Genomic DNA, 27,454 nt, shown 5'->3' with positions numbered 1-27,454 from the left:
TTCATAAATTGAGCCATAAATATTTTTATAAATATTTACAGAGTGTTAGTGAGCTAGTGTTAAAGTTTTGTTAGAAAATTTTAATGTTTCGATAGTTAATTAATTAAAAAGGATTAGATTGAAAAAGGTGCAAAACTTGTTAATTAAAGGTTAAATAGTATAAGTGATTAATTAGGGAGGACCAAATAGGTAATTAGACATATGGGAAATGGCTGGATGGTATGCGGGAAGAAGAAATGAACAAAATTGGTGTGAACTAAGGGTTTGGTTAATAATAATAATAAAACAAGTGACCAAATTGAAAAATCTAGACATTTCTTCCTAATTCTCAGCCAAAAACACCATAGGAGGTCTCCAAAAAGCTGGGTTTTCATAGTTTTACTTCATGTAAGTTTAATTTTTGATTATTTCATGTAAATTTTATGTTTTTGAGACTTTTACAATTAGGTCCAACTATTGAATTCATTAGTTTTTTATTTTATGAGTGATTTTGAAAGTTTCCATGGATAAGTTATAGACGTTTATGATGAATTAACATGGATTTGAAGCTCTAATTTTATTATATGATGATTTTATTAAGTGATTTTGATAGAAACTAATTTTAGGACCTAATTGTGAAAAAGTTAAGAATTAGGGTTTAGTGCTGAAATTTTGAATATCAATGGTTGTGTAGTAGTTTAGAATGAAGGAATAAAGTGTTAATAGAGAAAAATTAGTTCAATTGATGGGTTAATTGATTAGGACTAAAGTGTAAAAATTAAAAAATTTGGGATAAATGTGTAATTTCAAAAGTTTAAGGGTATAAATTGTGAAGTGGAATGAGGTTGAAATATATGTGCTAATGAATAAATGATTTTATATTATAGATCAAGAGTTGAAAAAAAATCGAGGAAAAGAGAATTTATTCGAATAGTTCCTAAGCTGCAACAAATTTTACAAACTAGTCCAGGTAAGTTGTATGGTTAAATTTTTAATGTTATTTGTTAAATTGATGAATATTATTATATATATTTATTCATATCTATTATTGAAAATAAAATTTTATTGAAATTATGAAAATTTAATTGAAACGTTCGGAAAGGATGGAACGCCGGATTAAGTACAATCGTTCGGTGTAAAAGAGGAATTGACGAAAAATTACCCAAGTAAATCGAGGTTCAGCATTTGTTGTGGACTTCCGTGTTTTCTTTTCATTTAGTTCACATGAGCTTCAATTAACTTATCTGAGTTTCAGTTAACCCTAATGGGTTTTAGTTCAACTCTTACGAGTTTTAGTTTAGCCCTACTAGATTTTCATTCAGCTCTTATGAGCTTTTGTTCAACCCTTACGGGTTTTTGTTAGCACTTATGTGCTTCTGTTTAGCCATCGGATTTTCGTTTACGATGTACTCATATCCGTAAGACGTTCTTCAGTTTGACAAAATTTGATAATTTAGTAAGTGATATTTGATACTAATGGTTGAAGATTCAACGATAATGTTGATTTTGAGATGAAATAAGTGAATTCATCAACTGAAATTGTGATTGGCAGGAATCGAGTAATGAATGATTTACTTAAATGAGTTGTTTTAGTATGTTCAGTAAAATTTATGTTTAAAGCCAACGAACTTACTAAGCTTCATTAAGCTTACTTTAATTGTTCAATGTTCTTTGTAGATTTTCAAGAAGTTCAGAGAATCGGATCAACACATCGGTTCACACTATCCAGATAACTCCGGTAGATTTTGTTATGCATTTTAAGGTTTATATGGCATGTATAGGAATAAATTTAAAAGAAGTAAATTTGTAATATGGTTGAGAGTGGCACATATATACATATATGTATGTTTATATGCTTATACTTAATAATAGTCTATAGTAATCAATGAATGGAGTTAATGTGGTAAGTTTATGCAAATGAGTTGCGTGATGACATATTAGATTTAGAACTTGATTTTTGGCTTGTATTGGTTGCTTGAATGGGATATTTTGGTATATAAGAGTGTTGTATGCAGGTTGATTGTGAAAAGGGTGAGAAAAATGCCCTTTAAATGGCCTATTTTCATCCACACGGGTAGAGACCCGGGTGTGTGTCTCAGCCGTGTGTGACACACGGCCATGCCCATGGGCATGTAGTCTGGCCGTGTGTCCCCTGGATCTTAGAATTTAAAAATAGAATGCTCAGAATTGAGCACACGGTCAGAGACATGGACGCGTGTCTCAGCCGTGTGAGACACACAGCCTAGCACACGGGTGTGTGGTTTTGCCGTGTGAAAATTGCACCTAATTTTGGGAAAATAAATTGGCCACACAGTCTAGCACACGAATGTATGGATTAGCTGTGTGACCCAAGTTAGAGAGTTACACGGGATGAGACATGGCTTGAAGCACGGGCATGTCACGAGACCACACGGGCGTGTCCTTTGGCCACACGGGCGTGTGACCCCTGTACCTAGGAAAAACTTTGAAATTTTGTGAAAATTTTTTAAGTTCCCGATTTAGTCCCAATTTGATTTTAATACTCGTATTGGGCTTCAAGGGTCTAATTAAGGGACATTATGAATAATCTCAGAAACCGTGTAGTATTTGACATGGATTATATTTAAATTATATGTAAACTCTAGTAATTCTCTGTAACCCTGTTCCGGTGATAGATACGGGTTAGGGGTATTACATACAAGGCTCTGTATTGGTTGTGGTCCTGCATATGTTGCGGACACACCATAGCTCGAAAGAGCATCTATTATTATCTCTCATGAGCATTCCGATATTTAGTCCCCTTGAACTTTCCGTATGTGGTTCAGCGAGCTTCCCGTTAATAGCTTTTCGGAGCATCCCAATCGGTTATGATCCTACATGTGTTGTAGGCACACCACAGCTCTTATGAGTGTCCTGTTATTTGGCTCTTCATGAGCTTCCTGATTATAGGCTCTTTGTGAGCTTCCTGATTAATGGCTCTCTAGAGCTTCCCGATATTGGCTCGCTTGAACTTCCTGATATATGGTTATCCGGAGCTTATTGATTAATGGATCTTCGGAGCTACTCGTTATTGGCTCGCATGAGCTTCCTAATTATGGCTCTTATGAGCTTCCCATTATAAAGCTCAGATTAGCTTCTCGTTTCATGGCTCACATAAGCTTCCCCTTATATGGCTCGAGAGAGAGCTTCCTGTTTATGTGCTCATATGAGCATTCTCGAATATGAATTGATAGATTATAGATTTGTACACTTCGAGTGTACTACCCGAGTATCTATCGATATTTTAAATGATTCAACGAAAAAAATCCTGATATGAGAAAATAAATAAATTCAAAGTGAATCATTACCCATATATACATGAAGTACATGGAATTGATATATGAATACAAGAAGTGGAAAGTTAGCTCATACATGTTCCTTAACATTTATATGAAAAATGTGTCTAATATGGTTGATGAGGATATGTGCTAGGGCTTTTAGCCATCTTGCTTGAGTATGCTTTATATGCTTACCTTAATTTTGATTAAATGGTAAGTTAAATTTCCTGCTATACGAACTTACTAAGCATTAAATGCTTACTCTATTTTAGTTTCGCCTGTTCTATAGTAATTTGGAAGCTCGTTGGGTTGGAAGCTTGGCGAAGATATCATCACACTATCCATCGGCTCATCTTGGTATATTTAGTAAATCAACTTTGGTTATAATGACATGTATTAGTTAACTTGGCCAATGTTAGCATGTAAATGTTTTGTTGTTATTAGCCATTGGAATGGCTTGTGTTGCCACAATTTGATATATATATATATATGTATGTGTATGTGGCCTCATCAAATAGATATATGTGTGAATGAATGAGTGGAAATGAAATGTAAATTGAATATGCATATGACAAATCGGCCAACAAGTTAAGTTCATATACTTGGTTATGTGATAAATTACTAAGTTTAAGACTTGATATTGGTTTGATTTGAATGTCTTGTGTTGGTTTGTAAATATGTTAAGGTGTTAATGTAGGTGGAGGACAAATTGGGTGAGAAATGTGGCCTTGGAAATGACCTATTTTCATCCCCACAGGCAGAGACACGGGCGTGTGTCTCAACCGTGTGTGACACACGGCCTAGCACATGGGCGTGTGCTCTGCCATGTGTCGTCTACAACTTTAAAATTTCAAAACAGAATGCTCAAAATTTATTACACAGCCTGGCACACGGGAGGATGGCTTGGCCGTGTGACCCCTGCACTTATTTAATAATGTTCACACGGCCTAACACACGGGCGTGTGACTTGGCCGTATGAACTAAGTTAGAAAGTTACACGGGTACTAACATAGGCTGGGACACGGTCGTGTGCCCTGTTTTGAATGCCATACAGCCTATGACACGGGCGTGTGTCCCTTGCACCTAGGAAAATTTTTGAAGTTTCGTGAAAAATTCTTTGAGTACCCGGTTTTGTCCTTACTTGATTTTAATGTGTGTTTTGAGTCTCGAGTGCTCATATAATGGATGATATGATTGATTATTATTGGTTTATGATATGAATGTAAAATGATATAAAATTTTCTGTATTTGATCTGTAAATTCTGGCAATGCTCTGTAACCTTATTTCGACGACAGATACTAGTTAGGGGTGTTACGGTTATGAATTCCACTGTTGTGAATGACGTTACATACTACAGAAGTCGTACACTCAATGCACCTGCTTTTACTTCCTTATCTATTTGAACTTAGGATTTTACTTACATCAAAGTGAACGAGTCATACATACATAGTCCACCATGAACGTCACAATTGAATAAATCCATAAATGGATTTAGGATTTATTCTGTTTGGGTCCTGTCTGATATACTGTCAACCCAGTCAATCACATCTATATCTCTATCTTCTGGGAGTCATCTGCTCTGATACCCAAGACAAGGCATCTCCGTAATTGGACTTAATAGACGACATATTAGTCTTCCAATCGTTTGCTTATTTTTTATTAGACTAAGGACATGTTTAGGTTCATCTACAAATACAAGCTGTCTTTTTTTATATTAAGATCAGACCACGTAATACCGCTTAGTATTAGTTAAACATTAGGCAACTAGTAGGCAAGATTTGCTTCCATTTTGCTTTGCATGAGAAAACTATGTGAAAACAATATACAAAGTACTAATGTAATTCATGAATAATTTTATTAACCAATTTGTTCAAAAAAATTATAAGTGTACTTAGACTAGAATACTAAACTCAAGGCACTAGATCTAACACAACAATAGAGAAACAAAGAAAAACATGGGAGGAATTTAGGGCTTAATGGTGACACAATGGAAGAAGAAAATAAAGTAAACGGAGAAGAATATATGAGGAAAATGAAGAAAAAGAAGAGAGGGATGACAAAGAAAGTGAAGAAATGAGCAAATGAGGCTAAACTTGTAACACACCAAACGCAGCCTAGACGTTATGGTCGAATCTGACGATGTCACATTAAAGTGTTTTTCGAAAAATATAATTTCGTTGAAAAGCCTGTTCTATGTTAAACCTCTTTGTGATTTTAACGAAAATTTAGGATGTCTCGTTCATTGTTAAAACTCAAGTCATTTAGCAAAAGGGTTATTCATATTATATTAATATTACATTTTTAAAACATTGTTTGTTGCGGAAGCTTTTAAAATATGTTGCATATACGTGGTGTTTTGAAAAAACATTTATCTTTTGAAAACCTGCATCCTACTACTAACAGATATGAATCAAACTAAATAAAAACCCAAATTAAACGTTAAAAATTTAAAAAGGCCTTGTTACATAACAAATACCCAAATTAAATTACTTGTAAATAAAAAGTCGAATGTGTAAGCAATTGCAGTTGTGTGGCCACCTTCGAGTCCCTCGCAACCCCAATCCTCCTAGGGATTACCTACGCAGAAAAGCCGTAGGGTGAGTTCATGATAATTCACTGTGTAATCTCTAAGTACAAACAGTTAGTCATACAGTAGGCAAATACAGTCTGGGCCTAAGCCCATATCAGTAACAATTCAGTTTCAGTTAGGGCTTTAGCCCATTACAGTATCAGTATCAGTGTGGGCCTTCGCCCACTTCAGTAACAGTAGCAATATAGATATGCAATCAGAAATCCTACCCAGCCAGCCTCTACACTCCACTCCGTCTAGCCCTACACTCTATGTGGGGATAAAATCAACCCACCCATCCCTACACTCCAAAATAGCACCGGTTGTGGCACTAACAGTATTTGCAGTAGAGCTGCCAGCACAGTACACTTCCTCGAATCATAATAAACCTATCCCCATGCAATATACCATAATATCATGCACGTATGCAACATATATAAAATGGCATACTCAATCAGTCATACATCTTATAAGGGCTTAATAGTCATTTTACCTCAAAGAGGTATAACAATCATTTATCAACTTGGGGTCTAGGTATACTTGCCGACCTCACAGCAGGTTCACAGTCGTCTCGGGTGACCCGTGCAACCTTAACAGTCAAACACTGAAAATGGGCCCGAGGCCCATCATTCGGGACCATGTGCTTTACCTGTGTGGGGCTCACATGCCCGTGGGGCCCACACAGCCCATTTTGGCCCAACATAGCCCAAAACGGCCTAAGCCCATGAAATCGCTCATGGCCGGCCTCTAAGATCTTATGTCCATGTTTAGGCATTTGGATTACCACACGAGCGAACGCACGCTCGTGTAGTGTCAATGGTCACATTTTTTGACTTTTGCCAATTTATGTTTTGGGCAGTGTTTACACACCTTGTTGCAAAAGAGCGCAAATTTCCACGAACACCAAACACACCTTGTTGCTAAAGAGTGCAAATTTCTACGAACACCAAACCTAGATTCAATCACGACACTATGTCAGTCCTTTAATCATTAGGGTTAAACACCCTCTGATTAACACTAAATCCCAAAATGGTAATTGTTACCTACCTTGATTGAATAAATACGGTTTAACCCACTTAAACAACTGATCAAGATTGACTTCAAGATCATTGGCAAAAATCTGCATTGCAACCTAATCTTGTTAACTATTATCATAAACATAAATAACTTGAACCAAGTGAACACCAACTTACCACAACGTGGAACTAAGAATGGTTGATAGAAGTAATCGACCTACAAAAGTACACTCTAGAACCAAGGTACGAGATGGTACAAACACACCTCTGTCAGAAAACAGCAGAGAAAAGAAGGTGTTAGAGGGAAAACTATCTCGAAAAAAGGGAAAAAAAACAACTGTGAACCCAAACAGAGGTGGCTGCAATAGCAAGGTTTGGCTGTAAGCCAAGGATTCAAAAACTGAAAAGGAAAACCAAGTTATCTTAATCGAGTGCAGAAAGAGATTCAGCTTCAAGAGAGGAGGGTATTCAGCTAGCAATGGAAAGTCGAGAAAGTAGAGGGGGAGAAGAAGCATGGGATAATCATCCAAAGGCCAAGGCTAACAACCAAAAGAGTTTAAGAGAGAAGAAGGAAATATACGGAAAAGATGTAAAGAGGTAGAGGATAGAAAAAGAATCAGTTTGATAGGAGGTTTTTAGGGGAAGCAAAGTCGAGAACCAAAATGGACTCCAAAGGTACTCGCTATGACCAAAAACGAAAAGAGCCAAAGCGTTTCAAACCACCGAATTAGAGAGCAAAAGACTATCCAAAGTTGAATTCTGAGAAGTCAGAATTCTAGTTCGACACACACTTCTCCTTTCTTTCAAATTCCCCTAATTTTTCTCCCTAAATCACTCCTAAGATTACTCTTACCAAATCTCTCCACAACTCACTCTAACTGATTATTCCTTTATCTAAAACCCCTATTTTCTCCTAAAATTCCTCTATGCCGTCCACTCCCCTCTCAACCACCTAATTCAAGGTCCATTTAAACACCTCAATTTTGGTTAACCTAAAACACTTCCATGGCACTTGTAGCAAAATAAAATGCTCCTTTTGTATCACCAAGCCTCAAACCTCAGACCCCAAGCAACACTCCACACGCCACTTACCCTTAGACCAATAGGCCCTTTTTGTCATGTTTTATCCATATTCATTTAAGAAGCCTACTAACCAGAGACAGGGTTTATTCAAGTAAAAACAAAATTTTGTACAAGACAAAGCTTGAACTTAGGACTTCTTCAACACTTCTCAAGACACTCAACCACTGAAGCAACATGTATTAATACAACACAACATACAAAAATAAATACTTAGATTTTGGGGCGTTACAACTCTACCCCCTAAAAGAAAATTTTGGCCTCGAAATTTACCTGGTCAAAATAGATGAGGGTATTGTTGTTGCATCGCCTCCTCAGGTTCCCACATGGCTTCCTCCGAGCTGTGATTACACCAAAGTACCTTAACTAGTGGGATAGACTTCTTCCTTAAATCAGTGGGATAGACTTCTTCCTTAGTACTTTTACATCATGCTCTAGAATCTAAACTGGCTCCTCCTCAAAAGTCAGATCTGGTCTAACCTCAATCTCCTCAGTCGAGATAACATGCGTGGGATCAGAGCGGTAGCACCTCAACATACAGACGTGGAATGCATCATGAATCCGGTCTAACTCTGGAGGTAGCTCAAGCTGGTAAGTAATTGGTCCCATACGTTTCAATATGCGGTAAGGCCCAATGAACCTACGGCTCAGTTTGCCCTTCCGTCCAAACCTCATTACCTTCTTCCATGGTGAGACCTTGAGAAATACCAAGTCCTCTACAGAATACTCAATTTCCTTTCGCTTCAGATCCGCATATGATTTTTGCCTGTCTGATGCTGCCTTTAGTCAATCACGAATTAGCCTAACTTTATCCTCGGTATCAGAAACTAATTCAGGACCTAGAACACGTCGCTCGCCCAACTCAATCCAACACGAAGGAGTACGACACCTACGACCATATAATGCATCGTATGGTGCCATCTGTATGCTAGACTGATAGCTATAGTTATACGTAAACTCTGCTAAAAGTAGTCCTCCCAACTGCCTCGCAAATCTATCACATAACTCCTTAACATTCCTCCAGTATCTTAATCACCCTCTCTGACTGACCATCCGTCTGAGGATGGAATGTAGTACTGCAGTCTAACCTTGTATCTAAGGCCTCGTGTAACTTCTTCCAAAGCCGCAGCGTGAAAGGAGGATCTCTATCAGATATTATGGAAACCGGTACCCCATGCAGTCTCACTATCTCAGACACATATAGCTTAGCTAGCTTCTGCAATGAGTAATCAGTACGAACAAGTATGAATTTGGTAGACTTGGTCAATCGATCCACGGTGACCCATACTAAATTCTTCTTAGAAGGCGTTAGAGGTAACCCACTAACGAAGTCCGTAGTTACTCTCTCCTATTTCCAAAGCGGAATCTTAATTGGCTGAAGCAATCCCAAAGGTAACTGATGTTTAGCCTTAACCTGCTGGTAAGTCAAACATTTACTCACAAGGTCGGTAACTTTACACTTAGAACCCGACCACCAATATAACTCACAGAGGTCTTGGTACATCTTATTCCCACCAGGATGCATAGCATAAGGACTACTATGCGCTGCTTGCAATATGGACTACCTCAGATCAGTATCCTTCGGTACACAGACTCTCCCACAGAAACAGAGTACCCCTTCGCTATTCAGTCCAAAATCTGATATGCTACCACTCTTAATCTGTCGGAATCAAGGACTCAGTGACTCATCTTCCAACTGTTTACCCTTAATCTGCTCAATCCACATCGGTTTACCTTGGAGCTCAACCAATAAGTTACTATCATCAAATAAACTAAGGCAAGGAAACATTGCCCTCAGATCAGTCATAGTCCTACGGTTCAGTGCATCAGCCACCACATTGGCTTAACCAGGATGGTATTCAATCGAACAGTCATAATCTTTTAGCAGCTCAATCCATCTACGCTGCCTAAGATTTAGCTCCTTTTGATTGAGGAGATACTTGAGGCTTTTTTGATCCGTGTAAATGATACACTTCTCATCATACAGGTAATGCCTCTAAATTTTCAGCGCAAATACCATTGTGACCAACTCCAAGTCGTGTGTCGGATAATTCACCTCATGAGTCTTAAGCTGACGAGACGCATATGCCACCACTTTACCTTCTTGCATCAACACACATCTTAAACCGACATGTGATGCATCGCTATAGACAGTGAATTCTTTCCCAAACTCTGGCTGTATCAAGACAGGAGCCTCAGTCAGAACTTTCTTAAGCTTCTCAAAACTCTCATGCTACTTATCAGTCCAGTCAAACGACACCCCTTTATGCAAAAACCTAGTCATAGGTGCAGCAATCAATGAAAACCCCTATACAAAATGCCTATAATAGCCTGCCAGACCCAGAAAATTTTGAATCTCAGATATCACCTTAGGCGGCTTCCAACCCAAAATAGCTTCAATTTTCTGAGGATTAACCGTAATCCCTTCAGCATATACCACATGGCTCAGAAATTTACCTCTCGTAACCAGAACTCGCATTTACTGAACTTGGCGTACATTTGTTTCTTCCTCAAAATCTGTAGAACAACTCGGAGATGTGCGTCATGCTTATTTTCAGTTCTCGAATACACCAGGATGTCATCTATAAACACCATTACAAACCGATCCAGATAGGGCTGGAACACTAGGTTCATCAAATCCATAAAAGCCACTGGTGCATTCGTCAGTCCAAACGGCATCACTAGGAACACGTAATGACCATAACGAGTCCTAAACGCTGTCTTGTAAACATCAGTCTCTTTGACCCTCAGTTGATGGTACCCCGATTGGAGATCAATCTTAGAGAAAACCAAAGCTCCACAGAACTGGTTGAATAGATCGTCTATCCTTGGTAGGGGGTACTTGTTCTTAATAGTCAATTTATTCAATTTTCGGTAATCAATGCACATACACATGGATCCATCCTTCTTTTTCACAAATAAAATCGGTGCTCCCCACGGAGACACACTAGGACATATGAACCCTAGATCCAGTAGCTCTTGAATCTAAGCTTTAAGCTCCACAAGCTCCTTCGGTGCCATTCTATAAGGGGTGATGAACACCGGAGCTGTACCAGGTAGTAGCTCAATCCTAAATTCAACTTCACGATTTGGAGGTAACCCCGATAGCTCCTCAGGAAAAACATTCGGATAGTCTTTGACTACTCTGATATCCTTAACAGAGGAACCCTCGAAATTTGAAACACCGATATAGGCTAGATACACCTCACAACCCTTACGAACCAACTTCTCGGCCCTTAATGCAGATATCACATTTGACAAGTAATTCCAAAGCTCCCCAATTACAACTACCTCATCATCCTCCGCAGTTCTCAGTACCATCTATTTAGTAGCATAGTCCAAGCTCAATCTATGCTTAACCAGCTAGTCCATTCTCAGAATTAAGTCGAATTCTCCAAAAGGGAGTTTCATCAAATCCGCCAAAAAGATCATCCCTTAAACCTCCAAAGGTACATCTCTGAACAATTTGCTTATCTTCACTGACTGCCCTAATGGACTCAACACAGTGACCTCACTCGTTGTGCTTTCAAATATTATACCCAATGTCTCAAACACAGTACATGCTATATTTGAATGCGTAGATCCAACATCAATCAGTGCAGTATAAGGTACATTATAGATAAAGAACGTACCCGTGATAACATCTAGGGTGTCTTCATCCTCTTAGCGATGTGCAACATAAACTAGAGTGGGCTGCTTCGCCTCAGTATGACCAGCACCTCTGCCTGGTGCCCTCTATCCACGACCCATACCATTACCACCTCTGGCCTGACCACGGCCTCTCGGTGGTTGCTGAACACTCTTCGGCAGCTGAATAGTACCTATACCAGTAGCTCGCATCTGCTCGGGCCTCCGTGGACAATTTGTGATACGGTGCTCCAATTATATGCACTTCAAACATGCCCTAATCCTTTTCTAGCATTTACCCTGATGGTGTCTCCAACAATTCGTACAGGGCTGTAGTCCAGTAACAGCAACAAAGGCCCCAACTCTGATCGACCCATCAACTCTGGCCTTTTTCTTAGGCCTCAGAAATGAGCTTGAGGGCTCCGAATCCCTCTTGTTCCTACTTTTTTCCTTCTAACGGTTCTGGTGCTCAGCGCACTTCACTTCATCAGTGATCTTCACCTTATCCACTAATGCAGCAAGATCTCGCTCCCTCTGTGGAGCTATTAGAACCTTTAAACCACCCCTGAGGCCGTCCTTAAATTGAACACAAAGTTCATATTCAGTTGCCAGCATCCCATACGCATAGCAGCTAAGTCACAAAATTTCAGCCTCGTATTCAGCCATAGCTTTATCCCCCTGAGTCAAATTCATAAACTCTCTCCTCCAAGCATCCATATAGCTAGCATCCACATACTTTCCCTGGAAAGCAGTCTTGAAAAATTCTCAGGTCAACTAGTCGGGCTGAGTACTCTTTTTAACTATAAGCCACCACTGATAGGCTTCATCTCGCAACAATGACACTGCACCTTTTAGTTTCTGCTCGAAGGTGCAGTTGAGGTCATCCATAATCCTCTCTGTGGCCTCAATCTAATATTCAGCCAGTAATAACCCTAAAAATCTCAGCCCCATCAGACCGAAGTCATTCCGTAACCAACCCACGGCCCACAGTACCAGTATTGGGCCCAACGACCCTCTCTAGATTTTGCAACATAGCTTAAGACAGTGCATCGTCCACATCCACACAATCGAGACTCAATCTCAGTCACAGATGAAGCTGCAGCCTCTCCATCTTCAACGTTAGGTATGTGGCCCGATGATGAAGACCAAGCCTGAGCACCTCTACGGCCTTTACTGCGGCCTCTTGTACCCCTTCCACGAGTACCTCTGGTGCTCATTATCATTTTTCGTATTATCTGAATTAGAAATTTTATGCATCAGTTTACAATTTCAATGTTTATTATAGGATATTTTATGGAAGATATTATCAATAATTCAGAGTTTTGTTTTGGCGGATCATAGTCTTACTACAGTTTTAGGTTTCCCAGAATAGAGTATTTCAGTATAGTCTGTTGCCTACAATAATCTCAATATTTCAATTTAAACAAACAGTAGTTTTAGAAGACTTATAGGATCGGCACCAGAGACTCGGTGTACCACACATTCAGTAAAACATTTCTAAGTATTTAAAGTTATTTGAAGCAGTTCTTTTTCAAAATTCTAAGTTTTAAAACAAACCCAAATCCATAGCCAAGTTTTGCAACCTGGCTCTGATACCACTAAATGTAACACCCCAAATGCGGCCTAGACGTTATGGCCGAATCTGACGATGTCACATTAAAGTGTTTTTCGAAAAATATAATTTTGTTGAAAAGCTCGTTCTATGTTAAACCTCTTTGTGATTTTAACAAAAATTTAGGATGTCTCGTTCATTGTTAATAGTCAAGTCGTTTAGCAAAAGGGTTATTCATATTATATTAATATTACATTTTTAACACATTGTTTGTTGCAGAAGCTTTTCAAAATATGTTGCATATATGTGGTGTTTTGAAAAAAACATTTATCTTTAGAAAACCCGCATCCTACTACTAACAGATATGAATCAAACTAAATAAAAACCCAAATTAAACGTTAAAAATTTAAAGAGGCCTTATTACATAACAAATACCCAAATTAAATTACTTGTAAATGAAAAGTCAAATGTGTAAGCAACTGCGATTGTGTGGCCACCTTCGAGTCCCTCGCAGCCCCAACCCTTCTAGGGATTACCTGCGCAGAAAAGCCGTACGGTGAGTTTATGAAAACTCAGTGTGTAATCCCTAAGTACAAACAGTCAGTCATACAGTAGGCAAATGCAGTCTGGGCCTCAGCCTATTACAGTATCCGTATCAGTGTGGGCCTTAGCCCATTTCAGTAACAATAGCAGTAAAGATATGTAATAAGAAATCCTACCCAGCCAGCCTCTACACTCCACTCCGTTCAGCCTTACACTCCATGTGGGGATAAAATCAACCCACCCATCTCTACACTCCAAAATAGCACCGGTTACGGCAGTAACAGTATTTGTAGAAGAGCTGCCAGTACAGTACACTTCCTCCAATCATAATAAACCCATCCTCATGCAACATATCTTAATATCATCCATGTATGCAACTGATGGTCGTAGAACTAACAAAGCAAGAGCACCTATCGAATAGTAGTATGGTTGTGGTGAGACCGAAAATATCTTATCTACGAGGACTAAAAGTACTAGTAATTACTACCTTTTTATTATCTAGCCTAGGAATGGAAGGGATGTTTTAAAACTAAAATTAACTATCTAACTAACTAAGGTTACGACAGAGTTTAAAGTTGGACATACCTTTTAGAAAACCGATAGAGAAGACAATACCCAAGGAAGAATCCATCTAGACTTCAGTTATTACCTTTGAGTTAGACGATTTATTCACTTGACTTAAACCGTAGAAATCCCTGATTCATGTTAATATCTCTCTAGAGACTAAAAACAACTGACTTTAGGTTGATTAATTGAAATCTCTTTCTAATTAAAACCTCTATTGTCGCATTAACTCGATCTATGGATTCTCTTATTAGATTTGACTCTAATCTGACAGATTTATGTCGTCCTATATCTAGGATTGCATGTAACTCTTCTTAATTATTAATGATCTACTCTTAAATAGGGACTTTTGCTTCACTGAATAAGCACATCAAAAACCTGAATGAATATCCTGGAATATTAACGCAAGGGTTAAATTCACAATTAAAAATAAGAACAAGTATTTATCATATAACTCAAATAATAATAAGATTCGTCTTAGGTTTTATCTCCCTTAGGTATTTAGGGAGTTTAGTTTATAATAATAATAGAAAACATCTCAAAGTTAGGAAAACAACAAAGCATAAAGAAATCCAAAGAACTTCTAGGAAATTGGATAGGAATCTTCAGTCTTGATGTAGATCCTGCCTCTAAGGTGATTCTGATGGCTGTCCTTGAGTATTTTGTGCCTTCAACTCTCTATGTTACCTTTAATCCTCTTCTAGGGTCTTTAAATAGACTTTGGAATGCCAAAATTAGCCCAAAATTGGCCTTTTCCGAGTAGAATTAGGCTTAGGCTCGACAGGGACACGGCCGTGTGCCAGCCCGTGTGAAGGTGCTCAGGCCATGTGTAATTCTGACTTGGTTTTGTGTCTACACGGCCATGATACACGGGCGTGTGGTCTACCCGTGTGTCACACAAGGGCGTGTGGATCACCCGTGTGGAAGTTCCTAGGCTGTGTGCCATGCTGAATTAGGTCCATTTTGTCTGTTTTTGGCCTGTTTCTTGCTCTTTTCACCTTCCAATGCTTGCCTAAGTATAAAATATGAATTTAAAGGATTAGGAGCATCTAATTCAATGAAACCAAGGAAAAATCATCCATAAATGTGCCAAGCATGGGGTAAAAATATGTATATATTATGGTTTATCAAATATCCCCACACTTATGCATTTTCTTGTCCTCAAGCAAAATCTTCAACTCACAATTAAAATAAATTCTTCTCAACTTATAATTCTCATCAATAATGTTCGAAATAATTCACAAGTAATCATACATTAAGAGCTTAACTAGAAGAACATTAAAGTTTTAAACAATTCAAATTGAACATTTCAATCATGAAATCATAGGTATCCCTCTTTATCTAAGTGATATGTGATATGTAGACAGAGGTGAAGGTGGTGGTAGAGGTTGGGTTCCACAATCACAGTGCCCAGCGAAGAGGTTATCATGGTGTTCGGTGTCGTGGTGGCTATGGTCGTGGTCGAGCAGGACATGGCAGTCGTGGAAGATTGTTGGTTTATTCTTGAGTAGCACCCATTGACTGAACCTTGTAAAACTGCAATGCCATCAGTAATGTTTAGGGGATTTAAATTGATAGGGATATTATGGTTGGTAATAATGAAATAACTAGATAAAAGGAAATTCAAACTATACTAATAAAGGTCTTTTAAGAAAATGATAAATAAATACAAAAAGAAATGAAAAAAGAAAAATAAAATAAAAAGAAAAACAAATTGAAAAATAAATGGACTTAAAAGTCCTCATCGATAGCTGGATTTTGAGGTCTATCCAACATGATAAAGGTGAACGATGGATGTGGCGGTGGAGGTGGGGTAAATTGTCGGCCTCCATGAATTTGTAGAGTCCCAAGATAGGTCCAAATTCTGGAACACTCAACTGTCGTACTAGACCGCCAAGGCAGAACTAGACTGTTCCTAGGTCGTCATGGTCCGCCATTACTATCTGTAACTGGAAGGTCTAGCCAAGCTCCAAGGTGAACTCCAAATACGTTGGCTCGATGATATCAAAGAAGCAGTCCCACGGAGCGGTGGCAAGGAGGGCCCGAACCGAATCAACTAGGTGGACCTGTTCTAGTGTGACCCAATCGACGCAACGCCCTACACCAAGGGGTTGGGCATGTAGGATCTAAAAAAATTCCTCCTGGGGCCTTGGTGGAAATTGGAGGAATGGATGTCGTATCTTTGTGGTGAGACCCGAGGAAGATGTCACTCCATTTCACTTTTTTGAGGCAGGAACCGCAGCTTTCTTGCCTTTTAGGTTCGTCATGATGTCTGCAAACAAAAACACATGACTCGAGTCAACATAGAAACCAAGCGAGTAAGAACAAACATCTAAATGCAACATAATCAGGCAAACGAGAGAAGTAGAATCGTAATGACTAGTGGAGAACTAACTAATGGAGTACTAAATATGTATAAGCATGATACGAATTACCTCAATCAAAGCAAATGACCCGAAAAAGAAAAAAAACTATACAGCATATAGCAAATGTTCAAAACATTCTTAAGAAGCAAATCAATAAAAATTGAAACTAAGCAAGAATCACAAATGACAGTAAGGTATTAGTAGATAAAAATGATATAGAATAGTGATAAAGAAATATAGGTAATAATAGTAAAAAAAATTAAATAAAATAAATGAGTAAAATAGTATAAAAAGGTTAGAAATGCAATGGAGGAAACTGGGAGTGGTGAAACTGGGAGTGGTGGGGTCGACGGAGTCGTACGGCGACGCATGGTGGTCAGAGGGGAAGAGGAAAAAGAAGGAAGAATGGAGAGAATGGAGAAAGAAAATTGGAGAAAGAGGATGGGGTAAAGAAAATAGAGAAGTAGTGGGAAGAGGAAGGGAAAAGAGAAAAAAGAAAGAAAAGTGAAGAAAAGCAAGGAGAAAGATGGTGGCTGGTTAGAGAAGATGATGAATAGTGAAGGGAAATGAGAAGAAATTAGGGTTAGAGGGAAATAAAGGGGGGCCACGGTCGTGTAGGCCCCATTTTGAGCCACACGGTGTAGTATGCTCTCAGCCTATGTTTTTCGTGAACTCCCAGTCAGTGTCGCACACGGTCCCTTAGACACACTTGTGTCCTCAGGCAGTGTGGTGCGCACGGCTGAGTCACACAAACGTATGGTGCGTACAGCCGAGTTGCAAGGCCATGTGGTGTGCACGGCCGAGTCGCACGGTCGTGTGCACGTTCGTTCGCTTCTCCCACACCCGTGTTCATGAGTTGTACTTATCAACTGATGATTTAAGTTAGTGTTGCACACGGCCCGTGGACACATCCGTGTGTGTAGGCCATGTGGCCCACATGGCTGCATCACACGACTATGTGGTGCTCCCTTCATTTCGCCCATACCCGTGGTAAGTCTAACATGCCCGTGTCAATTAATCAGGATTGTGCATAGCCGTGGCATCAGCCCGTGTTCTATTCTAACTTCGTTGAATGTTTCAATCTTTGGGCAAGTTCTCACACGGCCTCGGGCACACTCGTGTTAAAGGCTATGTGGCTCCCACAGCCGCCTCGCACGACCATGGCATTTTATCGTAGCCTGTGTCTCTGCTGATTTATTTGGGAAATTAAACTGCAGTTTTAACACGGTCTGGGACACGCCCGTGTCCCTTAGCCATGTGGTGCACACGGCCGTGGCTATTTATCACAGCCCGTGTGTCATCCTGTCTTAGGAAAAATGTTTGTCTTATTTTAGCACGGCCATGGCCACGCTAGTGTTTCCTGCCCGTGGGGATCCCATGGCCTAAAGCACGCCCGTATGCTAGGTCGTGTGTGCTAAGAATACCTGCAGTTAGACTGTAAAACAAAAGGAAAAATAAACTAAGTTATTTAGTGGGGTTAGTACTCGGGTTGCCTCCCGAGAAGTGCTTATTTAAAGTCTAAGCTGGACTTTACCTTGTGGGAATGTTAGGCGGGTTCGTAGAGCCGTAGCTCCTCTCTATTGTCTGTAAAATCCTCCCAGTTATAAAGTTTAAGACGATGTTCATATACCTTAAAAGTGCCTTAGGTTGGATGACTTACCTCTACCGTGCCATATGGAAAGACATTTTGGACTACGAAAGGACCTGAACATCGTGATTTAAGCTTTCCAGGGAACAATTTGAGCCTTGAGTTGTATAAGAGGACAAGATCTCCAACTTAAAATTGCTTGTGCTGCTTTAGATGAGTATCATGGCGGCGCTTCATTGCTTCCTTGTATAATCATGAGTTCTCATAGGCATTAGCTCGCCATTCCTCTAACTCGTTCAGCTGCATCAATCTCTTTTCACCTGTGAGTTTGAGATCAAAGTTCATAAGTTTTATAGCCCAGAATGCTTTGTGTTCTAGTTTAAATGGTAAATGACAACTTTTCCCATACACAAGTCTGTAAGGAGATGTTCCTATGGGGGTCTTAAAAGCGGTTCTATAGGCCCATAAGGCATCATCTATTTTCTTTTCCCAATCCTTCCTATTTGACTCTACAGTCTTTTCTAAGATGTGTTTAAGTTCTCGGTTGGCGACTTCGACTTGCCCACTAGTTTGAGGATAGTAAGGGGTAGCTGTTCTATTGTAAACTCCATATTTCTTAAGGGTTTTATCTAATTGAGCATTACAGAAATGAGTGCCCCTATCACTGATAATTACTCTAAGTGCTCCAAATCGAGAGAAAAGTTTCTTAAGGAACTTCACCACTACTCTAGCATCATTAGTAGGTAAGGCTTGGGCTTCCACCCATTTAGACATATAATCAACGGCTACTAATATATATTTATTCCCAAATGAGCTAGGGAATGGACCTATGAAATCAATACCCCATATCAAATATTTCAAATGAAACAATGTACGTTTGAGGCATTTCGTCATGTTTAGAGATATTACCTGTTCGTTGGCATTTATCACAAGAAGTAACATACCTGTTGGCATCTTTGAATAGTGTGGGCCAATAAAACCCTGATTCGAGCATTTTATGTGCGGTCCTAATCCCACAGTAATGTCCTCTAATCGGTCCTGAGTGGCAATGTTTCAATATCTTCATTGCTTCTGACTTTGTGACGCATCTTCTAATAACTTGATCTGTACATATACGAAATAGAAAAGGATCTTCCCAAAAATAGTTTTTCACATCAGTGAAGAATCGTTTCTTTTGTTGATGTGTCAACCCTTTTGGTGTAACATTAGCAGCTAAATAATTTGCGATGTCTGCAAACCAGGGTACCTCAGAGTCAGATATGGCAGAGAGTTGTTCTTCAAGGAATGTGTCATTTATCTTGTGCTCATCAAATCCCTTGAGATGTGGGTTTTCTAATCTGGATAGATGATCTGCTGCAAAAATTTTTGCTTCCTTCTTATCTTGAATTTCTAGATCAAATTCCTGCAACAACAAAATCCATCTTATTAATCGAGGTTTTGCATTTGTTTTAGTAAGAAGGTATCAAAGTGTTGAATGGTCAGTGTAAATGACAACTTTAGATAATATTAAATATCATCTAAATTTATCAAATGCAAAAACCACAGCCAACAATTCTTTCTCAGTCATTGTCTAATTTTCTTGCGCGGCTGTCAAAGTTTTGCTAGCATAATAGATCAGTTGAAAGTGCTTGTCTCTTCGCTATCTAAGAACTGCACCTACTGCAAAATCACTCGCATCACACATTAGTTCAAAGGGTAAATTCCAATCAGGTGCAACTACAATCGAGGCATTAATTAATTTATCCTTAAGAGTGTTAAATGCTTCTAAGCATTCTTGACTGAAATTGAAAGGTACATCTTTTTCTAGTAAATTCGTTAAAGGCTTAGTTATTTTATAATAATCTTTAATGAATCTTCTATAAAATCCTGAATGTCCTTAAAAGCTTCTAATAGCCTTAATTGAACTAGGCGAAGGTAGTTTCTCAATAGTTTCGATTTTCGCTTTATCAACCTTGATCCCTTTACTAGAAATTTTGTGTCCTAATACAATCCCTTCACGAACCATGAAATGACATTTTTCCTAATTTAACACAAGATTTGTTTCCTCACATCTCATTAGAATTCGTTTTAAAATTTTAAGGTAAAGATGGAAAGAGTTATTGAATACCGAGAAGTCGTCCATAAATATCTTCATAATGTCTTCCACGAGTTCATCAAAAATTGCCAACATGCATCGTTGAAAAGGAGCAGGAGCATTACATAAACCAAAAGGCATTCGTCGATAAGCAAACGTACCGTATGGACATGTAAATATCATTTTCTCTTGGTCCTCAGGAGCTATTGGAATTTGGAAGTAACCAGAGAGTCCAACTAGGAAGCAAACATATGCCCAGATAATCTTTCCAACATCTGATCAATGAATGGTAGGGAAAAGTGATCTTTTCTTGTGGCATCGTTCAATTTCCTATAGTCAATGCAAACTCTCCATCCCGTGACTGTTCGCGTTGGAATTAATTCATTCTTCTCATTGGCTATAACAGTCATGCCTCCTTTCTTAGGATCAACCTGCACAGGACTTACCCAAGAGCTGTCAGAAATAGGATAAATAATTCTAGCATCTAGGAGTTTAATTACCTCTACTTTCACAACTTCTTTCATATTAGGATTCAATCATCTTTGAGCTTGCACACAAGGTTTATATTCATCTTTCGTTAAAATTTTATGTGCAAAAAGAAGGACTGATCCCTCTTATGTCAGAAATTTTCCAAGATATGGCTCTTTTGTGCTCCTTGAAAACTTGAAGTAACTCGTCCTTTTCGGTTGGCTATAAATCTGAAGCAATAATCACTGGTAATGTGGAATTATTTCCAAGAAACGTATATTTAAGTGATTTGGTAGTTCCTTTAATTCCAATTTTGGAGGTTCTTCAACAGAGGGTTTTAACTTTAATTCATTGTTTACCTCAATATCTTCATAGCTCTTATGTCACAATAAGGGCTCATTGGCATTTAGTTCAGATTTAATCTTACCTATCGTAGAATTATCATCATTTACCTCCTTTCCTTGGGCAAGACACAGTTCCAACATGTCCTTGTGTACGATTTCCTGTAAAGAATCTTGAGTAGCATGATCAATAGAGTCAATAAAATAACATGAATCATCTTGTTCCCTAGAAAATCTCATGGCATCTTATATTTTAAAAATAATATTTTCGTCACCCTAAGCACAAGTTTACCATTACCCACATCAATAATAGCCCGAGCAATGGCTAAAAATGGACGACCTAAAATTAAAGGCACCTCAACATCCTCATCCATGTCAAGCACAACAAAATCAACAGGGAATATAAATTTATCTACTTTACAAGCACATCCTCTACAATACCTCTAGGATATTTAACAGATCTATCAGCTAGTTGAATACTCATCCTAGTGGGTTTCGGTTCCCCAAGACCAAGTTGCTTGAACATTTTGTAAGGCATCAGATTAATACTCGCCCCTAGATCAGCCAGTGCCTTTTCAACATTTAAACTACAGATTAGGCAGGGAATAGTAAAACTTCCTCGATCCTTCAGTTTGGTTGGCAATTTATTCTGGAGTATGACTGAGCATTCCTCGTTTAGTTCTACTGTGGACAATTCTTCAAACTTCCTTTTATTTGTCAAAAGTTCCTTAAAAAATTTTGCGTATATAGGCATCTGCGAGATAGCTTCAACAAAGGGTAAGTTAATATGCAACAGTTTAAAGAGTTCAAGAAATTTACCGAATTGTACATCCATGCGGTCTTTCTTTAACTTTGCTGGATATGGGATTGGTGGTCTATACTCCTTCGGTACTGAATTTTCATTGTTGTCGGGTTTTACCTCCTCTCCTTCGTTTCTGTCAGCTTCTTGTGGTGGCTTTTTTTCAGATTCAGCTAACACTTTCCCACTCCTTAGTGTAATTGCTTTTACATGCTCTTTTGGATTGGGTTCGGTGTTACTAGGTAGATTCCTTGGTGGTCTTTTTGAAATCATCTTAGCCAGTTATCCAATTTGATTCTCGAGTCCTTGAATTGATGCTTGTTGATTTTTAAGTGCAGTTTCAGTGTTTTAAAAACGAGTTTTCGCTACTGAAATAAACTTTGTCATCATCTCCTCAAGGTTTGGCTTTTTCTCTTGCTGGTAAGGTTGTTGTGAGAAGCCTGGAGGGGGTGGTGGTCGTTGATTTCCTTGGCACCCCCATGAGAAATTTGGGTGGTTCCTCCAGCCTGCATTGTAAGTGTTCCTATAAGAATTATTTTGTGGTCGAGGATTATTACCCATATAGTTCAATTGCTCATTCTCCATGTTGGGGCCATAAGGTGGATATTCTGAATTGTTTTATCCACCTCCACTTGCATCACACTACATTACTGGATGTACTTGCGTAGAACCAAGTAAACCATCAGTTTTTCTATTCAAAAGTTCTACCTGATTGGAAAGCATAGCAATCGAATTGACGTTAAAAACGTCGGCTGCTTTTGTCGGCTTTGTCCTCATGACTTGCCACTGATAATTATTCAATAACATCTCTTCTATGAACTCATAAACCTCTTCAGGTGTTTTGTTATTGATAGTTCCACCAGCAGCTGCATCGATCATTTATCTAGTCGAGGGATTTAACCCGTTATGGAAAGTTTGAACTTGTATCCAAAGGGGTAATCCATGGTGAGGGCATCTTCTCATAGATCTTTGTATCTCTCCAATGCATCATAAAGTGTTTCTAAATCCATCTGCATAAAAGAAGAGATATCATTTCGTAATTTAGTCATTTTAGCCAGCGGAAAATATTTAAGCAAAAATTTTTCGGTCATTTGTTTCCAAGTGGTGATTGATCCTCGAGGTAACGAGTTCAACCACTGTTTAGCTTTATTCCTTAATGAAAAGGGAAACAACCGAAGGCGAATGGCATCGTTAGAAATGCCATTAATCTTAAAGGTGTCGCAGAATTCCAAAAAAATTGCTAAATGAGTGTTTGGATCCTCGTCCTGCAAACCATCAAACTGAACAAACTGTTGTATCATTTGGATCGTGTTAGGTTTCAGTTCAAAATTATTTGCAGCGACAACAGGTCTAACTATACTCGATTCAGTTCCTGTTAAAGTAGGTTTAGCATAATCATACATAGTACGAGTAGGATTTTGATCTACTGGATTTGCAGCAACCAGAGGAGGTAGCAAATTATTCTGATTATCAGCCATCTCCTCGGTCGTCAGATGGATATCGTCCTCTTGCCCTTTTTATATGTATTGTAGGCTTTGCCTTATTTCTCTTCGGTTTCTGCGAGCTGTGCTCTTAATTTCACTGTCGAAAAGTAGAGGTCCTGACAGGTTTCTTCTAGTCATAAACTATAAAAACCTACCGGATGTAAAGAAAAGAAAAATTAGTAATTAAAAATAAAACAAAATTAAATTGAAATAATTAAAAATAGCTAAAGTAATAAAAATTAAGCGTTCCTAATATCTTAGTCCCCGACAACAGCGCCAAAAACTTGATGGTCGTAGAACTAACTAAAAATTCGACTAAGGAAAGCGCACCTATTGAACAGTAGTATAGTTGTGGTAAGACCAGAAATATCGTATCCACGAGGACTAAAAGTACTAGTAATTACTACCTTTTTATTATCTAGCCTATGGAGAAGACAATACCTAAGGAAGAATCCACCTAGACTTCACTTATTACCTTTGAGTTAGACGATTTATTCACTTGACTTAAACTGTAGAAATCCCTGATTCATGTTAATATCTCTCTCGAGACTAAAAACAACTGACTCTAGGTTGATTAATTGAAATCTCTTTCTAATTAAAACCCCTATTGTCGCATTAACTCGATTTATGGATTCCCTTATTAGATTTGACTCTAACCTGACAGATTTTTGTCGTCCTATCTCTGGGATTGCATGCAACTCTGCTTAATTATTAATGATCTACTCTTAAACAGGGACTTTTGCTCCATTGAATAAGCACATCAAAAACCAGAATTAATATCCTGGAATATTAAAGCAAGGGTTAAATTCACAATTAAAAATAAGAACAAGTATTTATCATATAGCTCAAATAATAAGATCCGTCTTAGGTTTATCTCCGTTAGGTATTTAGGGAGTTTAGTTCATAGTAATAATGGAAAACATCTCAAAGTTTGGAAAACAACAAAGTATAAAGAAACCCAAAGAACTTCTAGGAAATTGGATGGAAATCTTCAGTCTTGAAGTAGATCCTGCCTCTGAGGTGATTCTAATGGCTATCCTTGAGTATTTTCTACCTTAAACTCTCTGTGTTCCCTTTAATCCTCTTCTAGGGTCTTTAAATAGACTTTGGAATACCCAAATTAGCCCAAAATTGGCCTTTTTCAAGTAGAATTAGACTTAGACTCGACAGGGACACGACTATGTGCCCCGTCCGTGTGTAATTCTGACTTGGTTTTATGTCGACACGGCCATGACACATGGGCGTGTGGTCTACCCGTGTGTCACACACGAGCGTGTGAATCACCTGTGTGGAAGTACCTAGACCGTGTGCCATGCTGAATTAGGCCCATTTTGTCCCTTTTTTGCCCGTTTCTTACTCTTTTCACCTTCCAATGCTTGCCTCAGTATAAAACATGAATTTAAGGGATTAGGAGCATCAAATTCAATGAAACCAAGGAAATAACAACCATAAATATGCGAAGCATGGGGTAAAAATATGTATATATTACGGTTTATCAGTAACATATATAAAATGGCGTGCTTAATCAGTCATACATCTTATAAGGGCTTAATAGTCATTTACCTCATAGGGGCATAATAGTCATTTATCAACTGACCAAAAAGTAGGTCCAAGGTCGTCTCGGGTGACCCATGCAACCTTAACAGTCAAACAGTGAAAATATGCCCAAGGCCCATTATTTGGGCCCATGTGGGTCAACATGCCCATGTGGCCCACATATCCCAGAAGTGGCCCTAGCCGTACAGATTACACAACCTGGCCCGACTATTACCACACGTTCATGTGGTTTACCGCTGTGAGGCCCACACGTCCATGAGGCCTACACTGTCCATTTCGGCCCAACATGGCCCAAAACGGCCTAAGCCCATGAAATCGCTCATGGCTGGCCTCTAGGATCTTATGGCTACGTTTAGGCATTCAGATTACCACATGAGCGAACACATGCTCATGTAACGTCAATGGTCACATTTTTCGGCTTTTGCTAATTTATGTTTGGGCAGTGTTTACACACCTTGATGGGAAAGAGCGCAAATTTCCATGAACACCAAACCTAGATTCAATCACAACACTATGTTAATCCTTTAATCACTAGGGTTAAACACCCTCTTATTAACACTAAATCCTAAAATGGTAATTGTTACCTACCTTGATTGAATAAACACGATTTAATCCACTTAAACTGCTGATCAAGATTGACTTCAACATCCTTGGCAAAAATCTACATTACAACCTAGTCTTGTTAACTATTATAATAAACGTAAATAACTTGAACCAAGTGAACAACAATTACTGCAACGTAGAACTAAGAATGGTTGATAGAAGTAATCAGCCTACAAAAGTACACTCTAGAACTGAGGCACGAGATGGTACAAACACACCCCTATCAGAAAACGGCAGAGAACAGAATGTGTTAGAAGGAAAGCTATCTCAAAAGAAAGGGAAAAATAACAACCGTGAACCCAAACAGAGGTGGAGGCAACAGTAAGGTTCAGCTATAAGCCAAGGATTCGACAACTCAAAAGGAAAACCAAGTTACCTTAATCGAGTGCAGAGAGTGATTCGGCTTCAAGAGAAGAGGGTATTAGGCTAGCAATGGAAAGCTGAGAAAGTAGAGGGGGAGAAAAGACAAGGGATAATCGTCCAAAGACCAAAGCTAACAACCGAAAGAGTTTGAGAGAGAAGAAGGAAATATTTGGCAAATGTGTGATGAGGTAAAGGAGAGAAAAAGAATCGGTTTGACAGGAGGTTTTTAAGGGAAGCAAAGTCAAGAACCAAAATGGACCCGAAAGGTACTCGCTATGACCAAAAATGAAAAGAGCCAAAGCGTTTCAAGCCACCGAATTAGAGAGCAAAAGAGTAACCAAAGCCGAACTTTGAGAAGTCGGGATTCTAATTCGGCACACACTCCTCCTTCCTTTCAAATTCCCCTAATTTTTCTCCCTAAATCACTCGTAAGATTACTCTCCCCAAATCCCTCCACAACTCACTCTAACCGATCACTCCTCTATCCAAAACCCCTATTTTCTCCTGCAATTCCTCCATGATGTCCACTCCCCTCTCAACCACCCAATTCAAGGTCCATTCAAACACCTTAATTTCAGTCAACCTAAGACACTTCCACAGTACTTGCAACAAAATAAAATGCCTCTTTTGCATCACCAAGCCTCAAACCTCAGACCCCAAGGAACACTCCACACGCCACTTACCCTTAAACCAACGAGCCTTTTTTGTCATGTTTTATCCAAATTCATTTAAGAAGTCTACTGACCAGAGACAGGGTTTATTCAAGTAAAAACAAAATTTTGTACAAGCTAAAGCTTGAACTCAAGACTTCTTCAACACTTCTCAAGACACTTAACCACTGAAGCAAGCATGCATTAATACAACACAACATACAAAAATAAATACTTAGATTTTGGGGCGCTACAAAACTGAAAATAAAAATACAATATATATACCTAGGGTTCTAGGTAAGGAAAGCACAACTAGAGTTTCGGCCAAAAATACAATAATTAAAAATTTTTCAAGAGAGGATAACTGAACTCGAGTATCAAGGATAGCTTTACTACTTTTAACTACTAGGCGAAAACTCACTCTTGTTTAAACTCTTACAACATTTATTTTTAAAATAGTCGTGTCACTTGCTAAAGTTAGAAGCAAAAGTGTACAAAATAAAAACAATACGAGGGAAGGGATTCAAACATAGGTTTCATGTACAAATTCACTATCTCTTAACCGCCAAACTAGTAACTCATTTATTTAATAAAACGCATAAAGATAACCTTAAAAATTGAGGTGTACCACTCTCGGTTCACAAACTCGATTTTACTATCCCAATTTTTGGGATACGATAATATCGTCTGTCTTGGATGTCTTTAATATTAGGAATTGGCATGTACATAAAGACTTAATTTGGATATAATATTTGTAGAATTTGATTTGTAATTCAAGTCATTTTCGTGTTATTAATCAAGCTTTATTCCATTATTCAACTTGAATGTGTTTATGACTTGAATTAGTGAGTTTAAATGAGTTTAGGAATTGAATTGTAATGATTTGAAACTCATTGATATGTTATGGTAATGTTTGGAGACATTTTAGAGTGTT

The 27,454-nt window shown here is 38.6% G+C and overlaps 1 non-coding gene and 1 pseudogene across 1 annotated transcript; one reads left to right on the top strand and one right to left on the bottom strand.

The window, feature by feature from the left end:
- The window catches only part of LOC107922147 (uncharacterized), a 120,298-nt pseudogene that overhangs the window by 12,350 nt on the left and 80,494 nt on the right, over positions 1-27,454 (bottom strand).
- LOC121211730 (small nucleolar RNA R71) lies at positions 22,801-22,905 on the top strand. Its single transcript, XR_005906948.1, has one exon. It is a non-coding gene; the product is annotated as a small nucleolar RNA R71 (small nucleolar RNA).

This window comes from Gossypium hirsutum, chromosome A12, assembly GCF_007990345.1.
Source record: "Gossypium hirsutum isolate 1008001.06 chromosome A12, Gossypium_hirsutum_v2.1, whole genome shotgun sequence".
NCBI lineage: Eukaryota > Viridiplantae > Streptophyta > Magnoliopsida > Malvales > Malvaceae > Gossypium > Gossypium hirsutum.
The sequence above is the reverse complement of the archived record's forward strand: the minus strand, read 5'-3'. Positions and strand labels throughout refer to the sequence as shown.